The sequence below is a fragment of the Pinus tabuliformis genome, chromosome 1_2, assembly GCF_031772625.1.
Source record: "Pinus tabuliformis cultivar Carrire ecotype Pingquan chromosome 1_2, CPIR1, whole genome shotgun sequence".
Taxonomy (NCBI): Eukaryota; Viridiplantae; Streptophyta; class Pinopsida; order Pinales; family Pinaceae; genus Pinus; species Pinus tabuliformis.
Window position 1 is genome coordinate 754,777,492 of NC_142298.1, and position 14,097 is coordinate 754,791,588.

Genomic DNA, 14,097 nt, shown 5'->3' on the forward strand with positions numbered 1-14,097 from the left:
TGGAAGAATCATCTTCACAAGTAAGTATATTTATGTCTAAATACGTCTAAATGTCTTTTTACAAGGAAAGAAACAAATTGGTCGGGGCTTCAAACTATCTTGCATGGAAGAAGAGGAAAGATCTGAATCTCATAAAAAATGAGGTTATCGATCATGTCAAAGGATCTATCACCAAACCATCAAAAGAAGATGCTGAAGCACTTGCAAAGTTTATGAAAGGGGAAGTGAGGGCTTAAGGGATTATCATAGAATTTGTCAAGGATCCCCTCATTCCATATGTATCTAAAATCGACACCTCAAAAGAAACATATGAAAAATTGATAAAAAAAATTTGTAAGCATTGCAGGAGAAGTTATCTCTCTAAGGAAAGAACTCTAAAAACTAATGATATCAAAATAAAAAGGAATCCTTACTGTCCTTATGCACTGCCCAATGCTCCAGCCCCACTGGCACTAGTGCCTCAACCTCCCATGCTTCTGCCTCCTCTACCACAACAACAACCACCTCCACAAAATCATGTGTATGATCAACAGAGTATTACCAATCCCCCTAACCACAAGAGAAGGAACAAGTGGAGAGGTAACCAAAACTAGAAACCTCAAGGTAACCAGGGAATCAAGATAGAAAACCTAATGCCCCTAAGAGTGGCCAACCTAATCACGCAACCTAGAAACAAGGCGGATAACCCACGCAAAATAAGGTTCTTAGAACCAATAAAACTTGTGCCTCTCATGGATTTTTTGGCCATTATATTGATGAATGTACTCTTTTACCTCACATGCGTTAGGCCTAGGAAGCTCAAGCAACTAATTCTAGAGTACTAACACCCATGGCTTCACTTCCTTCCTCTCTTGGTTCATCCCAATAGGTTCTTCTTACAAATCCATTTCCTCATCAAGGTTATGTGGTTGTCTAACCCACATAGAGTACTGAAGCCCCTCAACCATCATAATTTGACCAGAAAAAATACCATATCCTCATAATGAATTTCGAAGAATTCAACACCAAACAAACAAACCTCCAAACTCGATCGTGCCAATATGACCAATCTCCTACGAAGTCAAGAACTGATTCTCAGCCCAAAGTTTCCATTGAGCCTCTGTAATCACCAAATGATACCTTATAGATCCCTCTGCCTAAGGTAGAGGTTCCCCCCAAGATCCCCAAAGGTCCATTACATCAAAATGTTACTTTTCCTAAATCCACCCACACTTATAGCATAGTAGATGACTTGGCAGAGTCCCCTGCTCCCATGTCAATGTTGGAAGTCCTTACGATATGACCATCTCAATGGAAAGCTCGACTATATGCTTTGTGCATTGTGGATCCCTCTAACAATCATATGATTGTATTTGATGTTAATAAATAAGAACATCCCCCCCTTCCTTCATCTGTTACCTTTCAAATAATAGTCTCCATAAAAGACACCACTGTACGGTGGTGTATAATAGACAAAGGAGCCTCCACCTATGTGATGGTCTCTAGTGTTTGGAAGAAACTTGGTTCCCCTGACCCATCCCTATCCACTATCACTCTTCATGCTTAGGATAGTCACCACTCACATCCTCTCGATTTATATCAAAACTATCCCATCACTGTTGTTGGAAAGATGGTCTTGATCGACATTGAAGTCATTGATGCCCCTTTAAATTATAAAATCTTGTTGGGTCATAGTTACACCTATGCCATTTCTGCTCTCACATCCACTATCTTTCATATGATGTGCTTTCCTCAGAATGGAAATATCACCACTATCAATCGTTTGACTTACTATGACCCTCAGTCTTATACCTCTCCTCAAACCACTATTTCATCAATGACTAGAAATAAGACCACCCCTTCCTTAACTGATGTTTCCCTGGGGGTCTATAAAAATTTCCTGCTGCTTGGGGCTTATTATGGCCCACCACCTACTCCTTATAATACTATCTCTTCTAATGTTTGCATGATCCAAGTGTCATGGGATGCAACCAAGCAGTTTGGTATGCCTTCCTAGCAACCAACTCCTCCATAACCTCTTTCTCAAGACTCAAACCGCCTTTCAGGTACAATTTCTACATGCTAGTTTCCTTCCACTCATATCTCTCTTGGTCCTTTCCAACAAGGAACTATTTCCCATGGTCTTAACCATCCAAAAGAAGTTTCCCTAGGTTATTACCCCTCTAGTCGGATACCTTTCTTGTTCATGCCACCATGAATCTTTTCTATCCCTATCGTGGCCTTGTCATGGCTAAATTAAGTCTTCCTAACATCACCTTGGGGATCCTAGTATGGTATATTGATCCTCGAGTAAACACTCATCCCATCAACTCAAACCTTATACAACTTTAACTCTGGTTCAACCTATTGTTCCCTCCCCTTCCTTTGCTTATGTTCCATAGAACCCTTAATAAGAAGCCACTCTTATTCCGAAAGCATTTGCTGAGGGGGACAAAACCTAGAAAAAGGGAAACATAGTCAAGATACCTCAACCAAATCCCAACCCTCCTAAACTGACAAAGCCTGCTCCTCCATGTGCTTTGTGTGATGTTGTTGGGCATGCCATCAATAATTGTCTTGAGCTCCCTCATATTAAGAATGTGGTCACTGATACTTTTCCCGAACCTAACATGCTTGAGGTTCATGTTACCTTACCTGAGTCTTCCAAGAAAAAAAAAACCTTACTCAAAAGCAACCCTTACGCTTTGTGTGATAAGTATGAACATTATTCTCATCACTATCCCCATCTTGAAGACTTTTGTGATACACTTGAAGTGCTTTGCGAGTTTAATGTTGCTCGTAGTGGCTCTATGTCCCCTTTACCTACAGTTCGTAACCCCAATGCCTCACGAGGATAGGAGGTGTCTCGACCACCCATTGTGATCCCTCCTCATGATGTCTGGATGAAGGATAGTTCCACTCCTATTCTCTACCTATTCTCATCTATAGGATCGATATATTCAGACTCTTTAGGAGTTTCATATTTTGGAAGTCACTTCTATCTCAACATCAGTAGATGTTACATCTATTGGTCATCCCCCCAACCATTTTAACGATGCACATGTTGTTCTGAGGAATTTGGTATCTATGGATAAATACTAATTCCCTAGGAAGGTAGCTATACCTAGAACAATAGATTTAAAGCACTTATCATTTTTCTATAAACGATAAATAATGCAAAGGGAATTAAAGGACCTACTTGTTCTTTCGCTTTCCTTTTGTCTCCTTTGTATGGATCCCGTTGCTCCTTCTTAAACCTAACTCTCTCAAAAAGTACCTACAAGAATAAATAGAAGATAGAGAACCAATCAAAGAAAGAGATCTATCAAACATAAGTAAATGGAATAAGATACATTCACACATATAAACATCATATATCAAGATAAGCACATGGAAAAAGGTGTAAACATATTTATTAAGTAGAAGGAAGAATTACAACCATCAAGTCTCATCCATTGTCACTCTTCCAGCTTAGGTTCCAACCAACATCACATCAATAGCACAACATTCTAGAAACATAAAAACACTTGATTATACTCTCAATTCTCACACCAATAATATCTCCTTACAAATTCTCAAAGTCCATCCCCTGATCACTTAGATGAGTGCTCAATTTATAGGCAAATGGAGGAGGTTTTGTCATAAATGAGGGTATTGAATGGCCTTACAAACTTAGATTTAGCTTCCATGGAGGAAGGGATGAGAGGATAGGAGGTTTCTTAACTCATTCTCTATCCAATTTCGAGCTCATACGAGTTGATAAGTGTGGGAATATTCTAGATGGCTCCAAAAGATAAGAATATTCCTAGAACACTATGTGAATTTCACTTAATCTGGCCCAGCCCAGGTCAAAGTGGGCCTAGGTGCTCTGTAGAGCACCCTAACATGGGCCTACCTGCACTGAAGTGCACTTACCCTTGTCCAAGGCTGCGCTGGTCCCTCAAGGAGGAATTTCTGGAGGGTTTCAGGCCAAGAAACTCTCAAGGAAGGAGGCATTCAAAATGGTGACTTGTTTAGGGCATGTAGCAACTGAATTAGGGTTTGATGAGCCCTAATGGTTCTGATCTAAATAATGGGAGTGATGTGCGCAAGTGGATCTGTAATAGCTACCCCCTAAAGCATGAAGTCAAAAATAATGATGTCGAGTGATATGCTTTACGATGTGACGAGGAGGTTCCGAAGTGGTTGGTGACCTACATCAATTACAATACATAATATCATGATATTTTCATTTTTTCTCATGAATCGCTGAGGGAAGGCATACCCATGCTCAACATATAAACTTTCATTACAAGTACATAGACAGTCATCTACAAATATAGACCCATGATCGTAATTACCATCAATGTAAATCCATTGTACAAATGATTTGGTACTTTCTTGAAATCGTAGCCCAAATGGATGAAACTAGATCCAGAGTCTTCTATCTTGTTCAATCGTTCACTCAAGTATGAGTCTAACCATGCGAATATGTGAAATGAAGTCGAACATGGGAAGACGATGTCTGATTACCAGCCAATGATGTAAGCCGTTAACAGACATGAGATAAATCATCGATAATGATAATGATCCTTAAGGTACTGTAGTACATTTTGCATGGTGTGAATGGATGTTTTGATGTCAAACACCATACAAAGTCTTTCAGTCGAAGGCCAGTGATGTCAACCTATCGTTAGAAGCGAGAAACCTTCCATTGATGTATGCAAGCCTCAAGGTACTGGAAGGGTGTTTCTAAGTCAACTTCTTGGATAATGTGCTGAGGTCGAAAAGAAACGACTCGTCGCAGGAGGGCCTTGATGTATCCCACATCAACAACACGAAATGAGTGTAATGATTTTGGAGACAAAATTTGACTAATGACACAAGGTTCAGGAATGGCGGTCATGAAAATGAAGGTTTATGAGTATTGCAAAGGATGAATTTTAAACTGAGTGACTTCTCTTGAACATGTCGGTGACACTGAATGGATTGGCAGCATTGACCCAAAACAAAAGTAATGGATGGTATGATAGACCAAGGTATGATGACCATCAAGCAGATAACCCAACCCAAATAGTCACAATGATGAAGTGAAAGTGTCATGTTCAAGAGCGACCTGCTGCCATAAAGTGGTTTACCCCTTTTCCCATTTTCCCCAGTCATTGCTGACCAATACCTCTTTATTTTTATCAAGCTTGAGGAGGATAACATATGCTTGTTGTATAATTCCACCCTTCAGGTGAATCCATCGCTATGTGATGTTTTAACGAGTCTAGCGAAGGTGAAACTCGGTCTTGTCATGATGGACAAGTTTGTCACTATTTGATGTTTTAACAAGTCTAACGACAATGATAACTCGATCATTTTCATGTTTATCGAGTTTGAAAATGGTCAAAAAGGAAACTCCACAAGTTATTTTTCATATATTTGTCTTTCAAGTCCGAAAAAGCGTAAAACAATACAAGAGAGAACCTATTGACCATGTTCAGTCAATGTGTTCCTTTTTCGTAAATAATCTATCTCAACCTGAAAAAGGGTTAAACTTATACTGAGTAGATGTTGTTTCCAATCCATTAACAAGCTGAAAAGGACAATTGCTCGACAATATTTTTATATTTCGAGAGTCTGAAAAGAGCTTAAAGAGGACCCCAAAGAGGTTCCTTTTTTGATGTTTAACAGAACTCGAAAAAGAGATAAAAGTATGCTCTGTGGTCAAAGTACAATTCACAATCATGCACGTCAAATTTTGTAAGTCAGCAGTGAATATGTTCAAAGAAACACCAAATGGATTAAACATACCTGTTTCATTGGTAAAAATAGGTAAATACTAAAGTTTACTCATTTAATGCTCATGAAATAAACATAAAAACAAGAATTTACCATGTTATTTTCACCATTTGAAATTTACCATTCAGTTTGTGCTCTAACCCTGTTTTTTACCTTGATCTTCATCAGTTGATTGCGAGAGATTCTTCAAATCATTTCTCGTGCCATCTAGACCAGGTAGGAGATCTACCCCTCCTCTTTCTTTTCATATCATTATTTTACTGTTTCATGCAAGTTTTTAGGGTTTTTAGGGCCCCTGGGGTTTGAATTTTTCGCCCTGGGACCAACGCAGGCTTGCATGTCGAAAACTACGCTAGGGAGCACCTAGATAGAAGGGATTATGCACTACAGTGTAGTGTCTCCTTTCTTGGGCTGCGCTGGGCGAGTTTCCCAAACTTGTTTCACCAAATTGACCCAAAATTTCTTCATTTTTTTGCATGAAAAGGATCCTAACTAAGCTTATGGTTTGATTTCAGGCTTTCATCGAATCAGAATGTCTATTACTTGGTGAGAAAGAGAGCATGAAGAACAAGACATGGTTGCCCTAAATGATTCGGGTACAATTAAGGCCCTAAAAAATGGTGGGTTTCTCAAATACTTCAAGTTGTTTGGCATGAGGCAACAATCAAAACTATTGTAGTTCCTAGTTCATGCATGGGATCCGACAGATCAGGATTTTCACATAAGAAACAAATTTGTCCCTATTGTGATCAATGATGCTTACTTCCTTACAAGGTTTTAGATACGTGGTGCCCCCATATCTCTTTCAGGTGCTTCTCGTGGAGGGGAGTCAATGAGGGACTATGTTTGACAATTTTGTCAGCCAGGTACATAGCCTAGCAAGGACAGAAAGATAATAATCAAGGATATCTGTGATTTTCCTTTGAAAACAATCCTTTTCACCATCACAAAGTTGGCAGGCAGTGTGAAACTTCATCTGGCGAATAGATCATATGTTCAATATGCACTTGAGTGTCTTGAGCCAACTTTATTCAACTGGTGTGAGGCAGTACTTTCTTCACTGAAAGAGAAGATGACAAAGGTAAAGAGCGGTAAGACCAATAAATTTAGCTATGGATCACTCTTAATCATTTTTACCTTAGAAATAATTCCATTGATGCAACCCTAGCATGTAACACTGGGTGTAGCTGGTCCTAGAGATCCCCGATGCAGCGATGGGTCGAATTGATGGCTAGACATGTTGGTTAGTCATCGATTACATTTACCACCATTCTTCAGTTGGCTCGATTGACAACACATTATCATCGAGGAGCATCCATACTCAGGGATGAAATTTCGTGGAGATCCAGAGTTGAGTATACCAGTGGGCGCTTAATGGGGTGCTATAGGTAAACTGTTTTTGACCAAAATGTTTTTTTTTATTTTTAAGTTTCTACATGTTTTTGTGTTTTTATGTTCCAAGACTAAAGTAAAATCATTCTCATGCATGCATATGTGGGTACTGTTTGACCTATGAGGCATGATAGGAGGTAGGTGGGCCAGCACGGAGAAATGTTGGGAGAGCAGTTCTCCAGGATTTGGATTTGGATAGAAGGGTCAATACCTTGGTATTTTGGATGTTCGGATCAAGGAGTTACCTATGAGGTTGCATCGCCATACTATTGGTGTTCCAAGTCGTTGGATGCGCCTCTTGCGCATGATAGCTCAGGCTGTGACCTATTATCAAGAGCATCACTAGGTCTACTAAAGATGTTTTTCCATGCATTTTGAGTTTTCAGGTTAGATGACCAAACAATACTTGGACACAAATTTTGTAGAAAATTTTAAAACATCTATCTATTTTTACTTTTAAAGTTTTTATATATATCGTTATATCCTATTCAACTAATGATGTGAATTGAAAATTTACTTTTACATGTGTCGCAAATGTCTATTTAACACATAGTTTGCTAATGAGTTGGTTAATGTGTTAAATTTTCTGGAAATATGTTGATATTGAATGTACTCAAAATGTCTTTCCAAAATACGAACTCTAAGGAACATATGAAGAATTGTTGGGTTTCGGACGATATAAACATTTGTTAGTTGCACTACGACGAGTTATGAGTCCGACCTAACGATGATTCGACGAGTGCCAAGTGAAATGGCATCAGAGAGAAGTTCGATCAACGCGCTATACTCAGCGATATTTTTCATCGATTGACTGATACAAATCCCTTGAAAACTCACTAACTCGCCACTTGGAGTGAAAATGGCCCATGTTGCAGAAGATAGGTTTTGCGTACTATGACTAGCACCATCGAATAACCAAAAAATGGTTCCAAAGGTTCCAGCATCTACAACAAATGTAAAGCGGATTACTTAACCACATAAAAACTCTAAAAGACACACTGTAACACACACACACATGCAATTAAAGAATATATACAATGATTTTTACTACACTCAATAAAGCACAGTAACATTTGAGCTACAACCCATTTCGGGGCTGCGACAATGGAATTCTATCATAATCCACCAATTCGTAGGCACCTTTTGCCAAAAAACACTTGACAATATAAGGACCCATCCAAAGCGGTTCAAATTTTCTTGCTCCTAGTTTATTAGCTTCCTGATTGTAAAGCAAGACCAGGTCTCCTTCTGAGAAAACGCGAGGCTTGACATTTCTGTCATATTGCATCTTGATTCATTTCTTATGTGCTTCATTAGCCAATGCGGCTTCACGATGGGTTTCATCCAGATGGATGAGTTCCAAGAAATGCGCTTCTTCTTCAGAAGTGTCGGGTAACATGTCAATCGCGAGTTTGATAGATGAAATTTTGCATTGTATCGGCATGATTTCCTCCAGACCATACACCAATTGAAAGGGTGTGAATCCATTTGCATTTCTCACCGAGGTTGGATATGCCCACAATGTAGAGTACAGGATTAAATGCTGGTTTCATTTATGAAACCCCATCATTCTTTGAAGCATTTTCTTTAGGAATTTGTTGATGGCCTCAACTTGTCCATTTGCTTGTGAATAATAAGGAGTAGAACTATCATGTGAAAGTCCTAACTTAGTAGTTAGCTCAGCCATCATGTGATTGCGAAAATGAGACCCATGATCTGTAACTATAGCCTGTGGTACAGCAAATCGGGCAAACATGTGGTTGAAAAAGGAAAGAGCAACCATTTCGCTGTTGTTTTTTAATGTTGGCATCGCCTCAACCCATTTTGTAAAATAGTCAACGACAGCTATAATGTACCCATGCCCCCCGCCAAGGTGGGGTTACATATCATGAAGTCAACGCCCCATTTGGAAAATGGTCCAACAACGATGACAGGATGCAATGGTGCAGGTGGTAATCTAGCTTTACGGTCATAGATCTAGTGTGTGTGACAGCTTCTGATAGAAATTATGCAATCTTTGAATATGGAAGGCCAGGAGTAACCAACACGGAGAATTGTCTATGTGGTAGCATAACTAGATAATTGTCCACCACAAGCACTTGAATGGAAATCACTCAAAACTTTCTTAGCTTCCTCATGAGTGAGGCATCTTCGTTAAATCGTATCGATACCACGACGATAAAGAGTGTCACCAATGATCCGATAATCTTTGGCTTGGTATTGGATATGTCGCTGTTGTGAGCGAGAGGTATTAGGCCAGAATTTTTGGGTCTGGAGATAAATCAGTATATCTCCATACCACGTGTCAGATGACGAAATCAGGAACACAGACTCATCCAGAATTGATGGTTTTAATGTTGAATCAAAGATATTCGAGGGAAGGTCACAAAGAGTCTCAGAAAAGACTAGAGATTTCTTTGATTTAGATTTGATGAATTCCAAATCAAACTCCTGCAAAATGACAATCCATTTGGAGTATTTACCCCCAGCAATTGACGTGACAAAATATATGTCATAGGGTTGCAATCCAAAATGACAGTGGTCTTTCGGAGTAGGATGTAGTGGCGAAATCTCTATACAGCTTGAATAGCAACCAGAGCTAACTTTTCTACGTAAGAGTAATTAACTTTTGTATCATTGAGATTGCGGATCAAATAATATATCAGATGTTCAATCCCATCTTCTTCTTCAACTTAAACCATTCCAATGGTTGTGTCTGTAGCGGCGAGATACAAGAAATAGTCATTTTGATAATTCGGGGAATACATTAATGAGGCTCTAATCAAGGTATCTTTAAGAGCATCAAAGGAAGCTTGTGCAACCTGGTCCCAATGGAAGGGTATCCCCTTTTTCAATAAACGAGTAAATCCTTTAGCCATTTTAACGTAATTGGGAATGAACCTCCTCAGAAATTTAGCCTTCCCTTGGAGTCTCTGTAACTATAGTAGATTTGAAGGTGGAGGAAAATCAAGAATTGCCTGAACCTTAAGTGGATCAAGTCGAATTCCCTCCTTAGACACTAAGAATCCAAGAAAACGACCAGAACCAACACAAAACACACATTTGTTTGGATTGAGTCGTATTTTGTAGTGTCGGCACCGTAAAAATATAACTCTGAAATGCTGTAGGTGATTAGTCCATTTTCGTGAATGAGTAGGTAAATCATAAAGGTATGGTTGAACAATGTTTGATGTCATGGAAGGCATAGTTCATTACCCTCTAAAATGTTTCCCCTACATTCTTCAAACCAAAATGGAGTTTCCTATAAGCGAATGTGCTCCATGGACAAATAAAATCAGTTTTAGATTGGTCCTCTGGGCGGATATTGATCTAATTATAGCCGGAAAAACCATCCATCAATGAGAATATTTCGCATCCGGCACATTCATCAATAATCTAGTCAATAAAGGGAGTAGGATAATTGTCTTTTGGACAAGCCTGATTAACATCCCTATAATCGACACACACTCGTATTGTCCCTTGTTTCTTCATGACATGAACAATATTGGAAACCCAATCAGTAAGAGGATCAGGGTCAATGAAACTAGCATGCAAAAGCTTTTCAACTTCTATTTTAATAGCATCATCCTTCTTTGGATGAACAGGATGGAGGCGCTTTTGCACTGGTTTGACATTAGGATACATTTTGATTTCATGTTCAACTATACTAGAGTCAATGCCTGGCATCTCCTCATATGACCATGCAAATATATCTCGAAATTCACGAAAAAGAGCACTGTAAATATCAAATTCTGATGGAGAACAAGATTTGCCAACATAAATTTTTTGTGCAATGTTAGGTTTGGTTCAAATATTGATAGAAATAGTTTCTTCTATATTTGACAGGTTTCGCTTGAAATCTACTGTATCTATGAAAACAGAATTCGAAAGGAAATCGACAACTGAAGGGTGATTAAGTTCATTTGAATAATATTCTTTATGATCTAGAAGATGGGAATGATGATGATAATCTTTGCATGGTTCTTCTTCCATCACCATTGATTGGATGATTCCTTCATCAGTAGAAAATCACGGGGGATTCACTCAATGAACCTCTGACATATCACATGCGTTCGTGGCATATTAAACAATACCCTTAATTTGACTACATATTGGAAAATGCCTCTAAAGTTTACATTATTTAACCCCCTACCAATATGAACCCAATACAACTTCCCAATTTAAAAAACCCCTACTTTCACTAGATATTGTAGGTATTCATTTTTTCATTAACTTTGAGCTCCATTTTTTATATTTTCCAATATAAAAACCCTTTACCCCTTATACATCCCCCAATATATCATGTCATTTTTTCCTCAATATATATCCCCCAATATGAACCCACGTGGTATGATATTGCTCCCCCAGTGAAGCCCCTGTGTAGAAAATATACGTCAAAAAGGATCAGAGGAAGTACGATATTCTGATGAACGATATACCCATACAATTGACGAAAATGGATTTGGGTTCGCTGCACAAGCCATAATGATTTATTGCTATGCTAGATCAATAAGGCTTAGTGGCATGATTTCATTACTACTATCAACTTCAAAGCTACTGGTGATCTTCCTTAAGTCAGATGAAGTGGAAGATATCATGTTGCAAGTCTCAACTTTTGCCACTTCCACCAAATTTGATGATGGTGGTAGTGAAAAAGTACTCATTAGGGAAGAATCTTTAAAGATAACTACACCAATTCTTTGAAGAGATAGCGGGGGTTCATGTACCAATGGAATGCTTCTAGTAGCCTGTGAACTAGAGGTGAAGAAGGCGAGTTGGTTGATAACTATGATTCCACCTTTATGGGGGAATGCAATCGTATGAAAGTACGTTGAAACCACAATAGCCATAGCATAAACCCACAGTCTTGATAGTAAAATGTTGTAGTCAAGGGGTCCATCAACAACCTCAACTTCAATAGTTACTGTTTTTCCTCCTAGTTTGATTTGCAGATTACTCAATATTCCACAAGGCATATATGTGCGTCTGTCAAAGGCTTTTAACGTTGTTGGTGAACGTGAGAAAGGCAGTGAGACAAGTGTTTTCCAGCAATTCATAGACATAATACAAGTAGATGCCCCCTCGTCAATTATGGTTCGATGAACAAGTTTATTCAAGGCATTTACTTGAATCAGGAATGCTAATTTTGCTGGTAATTGTGGCCTATAACCCGCATGGTTGAAAACCACAAGATTGGAATCAGTTGGATCAATTCCACCAAGTGTTGAAAACAAAGCCTGCTTTTGGGAGGGATAGTTCTGAAGCACCTCGAGCATTGACATAGCAGAAGGTGACTGAGCCAAATATTCTACTTTGTTATAGTTCTGTGCAGCTTGAGCTCGAGGGTTAAATGTTGATTTATGGACAAATCCCTTGGGAGGTTTTATTGTTAACTCTGGTGCAATAGGTGGTGGAATAGGATCAGTCGAAGTCGAAGTCGAGGAGTTAGGTTGATCAACCTAGTTATTCAATGACAACGGTTGATTTCCATAATCTTTACTTCATGTTGACACCAAAACTTCAATTTTAGGCTTAGAGGCGGATATCATAAGCACTTGGGAAGTGGAAGCATGGTCTGTAGCAACCATATTTGTCTCTAGCTTTGGAAAATGATCAGTCAATACCGTGGATGTATTAGAAGTCTTTAGAAGCTTTGAGACTTCGGATTGGTAAGGACAATCTTGTGTAAAATTCTCATCGTTACAGGTCAAACACGGGTAATGAGGTTTCCTAGTCGAAGGAGAGGAATCGATGATTTCTCTTGAGGGGAGTTATTTTGTTTCTTCTTATTTTTCCCCTTCTTCTTACTTCTTGGTTTCTTTTCATTCTTGCCCTTATCAGATGACACGACATTGATTTCCGAAGTAAGAGTGTTATCAGGTGCATTTATATTTTGATTGCAAATGGCAAGTGTTTGACCAAATGGTCTACCTACCATTTATGTGCTCGAAGAACCAATCACATCGTCACTGGCATGAGAGTCCTTACTCGATGGTGGAGGAGGAACACTGAAAGCTGGTCGGGGTGCATTCGGGATTTTGTCATAGAGAGTGCCAAACTATGTATAAATCAAGTCCAAATATTGGGCACCAGCAATTACTTGCTCTTCAGTGACAACTCCACCTTTTGCCACATCCTCACTGATATATGGCAGCAATGGTTTTATAAACCACTCAGCCAGAAGTTGATCAGAAACATATGTTTTAACCATTCGATGATGACGACTCCACTAATGAATATGATAATAGATATGAGTAGCAGTAGTCTGTTTAAAGTTGGTTAATAGTTCCGTTCCAGTCTCATATCATATGGATAACTAGAAGTTGGTTAAAAACATGGTAGCTAAGGCAGTGAAGTTATCAAAAGAAGCTCGTGGTAAATTAATGTACCACTTCACAGCCGGACCAATAAGCGTTCTCTAGAAAATACATAGTCTAATAGAATCATCGTTCAAGGAGTTTGATGAACACCATAAATGAAAAGTCATGACATGGTTGGACGAGTCTTCTCTAGGGTTTCCATTGAATTTTGGAATATCAGAAGGTAACTTATGAGGAATCACCAACCACCAAGGTGCATAATGAATTGGGTCATTAGTGAGCTGGTTTAGATATGGGAATTCAAGTATCGCAACAAAAGGCAACTTTCTATTGAGGTCAGGTTGAGCATATCCAGGGTAAGATGGGATTTCCTGGGAAATAGGCCTTTGCATACCAGCATAAGGCATCTATTGTTGGTAGCCTTGATAAGGGTGAGTTTGTTGAGAAAATCTTGCATAAGGTTGTTGTTGAGCACCGGGATACATTTTCTATTTTCCAATCCCAGCATATGCTTGCTCACCAGGATCTGGATAAACTTGTTGCTGACCAAAGCCAGCATAAGCTTGTTGACCAAGTCCATGTTGAGGTTGGTATTGCTGGAATTGTTGTTGTTGATATTGGGGTTGCCAAGGCTGTTGAA